We start from the raw sequence: 2023 nt of genomic DNA, 5'->3' as shown, positions 1-2023 counted from the left end.
TAATATTCATTAGCTTTAGTATATAAACATTATCATTAACAAATTGAATTATGGATATGGAACAACTACTTTAGTCTACATTACACGGAGATCAATTTTTATTTAATATTCATAGATTTAGCACACCAACATAATTATAAAAAACAATTTAAATTATGATGAAAAAGTAATTCAATTTGATCCGAGATCTTATTCAATATTCATCAAACTTATTACACAAACTTGATGATGGGCAAAGCAAATGCTCTACAACTTAAATTTATTCATCTCTCACACTTAGGTAAATTTCAAAGGATAAACCGGTGTCTTGTCCGGAAAAAAGAGACCAAAGAACTTTTCCAACTCCGCCGGACCTTTTTGATTCTCGTTGAACATCGCGAACAAGTATGTCTCAATTGCAACCTCAGGCTTCTTTGGTGTCCCTTTCGCAACATGGTTGATCAAATTTTGATTGTAAGTGCCAGCATTGTTGACTTCCGCTCCAAAGTCACCGCCGGATGGCCAACCACTCTCGGAAACCACCACACCCACACTTGCCCCTCCAACTTTCTCCATCGCCGCATTGACCGAATCCAACATTGCATCAAATAGATTTTGGTATCCAAAATTTTCATCTTGAACTATCACCCCGGTCTCTTTGAATAAGGCATAGTCCAATGAAATATCCTTGGAGTTATCCTTGTACGCAAAATATGGGTAAATGTTCACAAGGAGCGGAGCCTCATTCGCCGCGAGGAAATGCACAATGGGGCTGATGATAACTTTTGCCGCGACCGTGAAATCCCCGGCCGAAGGTGGATATGAAGCCCCGAGCACGGTCATGGCCACCGAAGTGGTAACTTTGATGGTGTTAATGTTGTTCGCGAGGAGTGCACTTTGGACATTGCACATGGCGGGGAGGATGAACTGAGCCATATCACTCGGAATGATCTCATTGCCGACGTTGATGTAAGGAAAGTTGACATTGCCGATGTGGGGGGAGTATATTGGTTTTGACCCAATTTTGAGCCGCCGAAACATCAAGGGCCAATCGTTGCACGTCTTGGTTGAGCGTCCCGACTATGAGACTTATGTTGGATCCAGCCAAGGCGGCAAGCACATCAGGGTACGGTTCATAGATTCTCATGCGATCGATTTGGTTGGACTTGAACAGAGCCACAACCTCTGGAGGTGGTGGCAAGTTATTTCCTACCCTTCCATAACAAACTCCAATAGCACTCACTCCTGCCCAAAATTCATATTAGTAAATAATAATTAATTACACGAACATTTTAAAAATATTTTAAAATATAAACAATTAATAATAATAATAAAAATAATTATGGGAAAAATTACTTGTCGGAACCATAAAAGCAGTCGAGACGATTAGCACCACAATGGCAATGGAAGAATAATGAATATTTCGCATAGCCATGGCTTTGCTTTCGTAGTAGGTAGAACGATAGATTTGTCGTGTAGAAGTAATGTAAAACTCTAGTTATATAGAGATGGTAATGGTGACTTTGAAGGTTATTTGGAAACATAAGGAGAAAAGAATTAAAATATTAATAATGATTCAACGTGTTTCCTTAGCAAGTAATATTTTTTTTGTAATAAAAAAGTTACTAATTAGTTTTATAATAAATAGAAAATATTAAATTCATGTAAATTCTAGAGAAATAAAAATATATATAAGAAAGAAAACCCCTAAATATAATAATTTTTAAAAAGTCTTAAAACCCAGCATTTATATTTTTTTCCTTTGATATATTATTATAATAATCTCTGTCGATGCTATTAATAGAAAACAATGAAAGTTGAAATTATAGTTTTTTTTTTCAAAAGCACTTTTTCATCAATGAGAATATTTTTTATTAAATTATAATATTATTTTTAAAGTATTTAAATAAAAATTAAGATCATAGTTGAAATTTTAATAAGATAATATAATTTGTAAATTGATGTGATTTGCGCTCATAAACTTTTTTTTTTTTAAAAAAAATGCCAAGCTCAATATGTCAAGTATTGCTTGTTATTGTATTTA

General features: G+C 34.5%; 1 pseudogene; it reads right to left on the bottom strand.

Moving 5' to 3' along the window:
* Positions 1–276: 276 nt before the first annotated feature.
* On the bottom strand, positions 277–1414 carry LOC122050378 (annotated as a pseudogene).
* Positions 1415–2023: the final 609 nt, after the last annotated feature.

This window comes from Zingiber officinale, chromosome 3A, assembly GCF_018446385.1.
Source record: "Zingiber officinale cultivar Zhangliang chromosome 3A, Zo_v1.1, whole genome shotgun sequence".
Lineage (NCBI taxonomy): Eukaryota > Viridiplantae > Streptophyta > Magnoliopsida > Zingiberales > Zingiberaceae > Zingiber > Zingiber officinale.
This window is presented reverse-complemented; position numbering and strand designations above follow the sequence as displayed.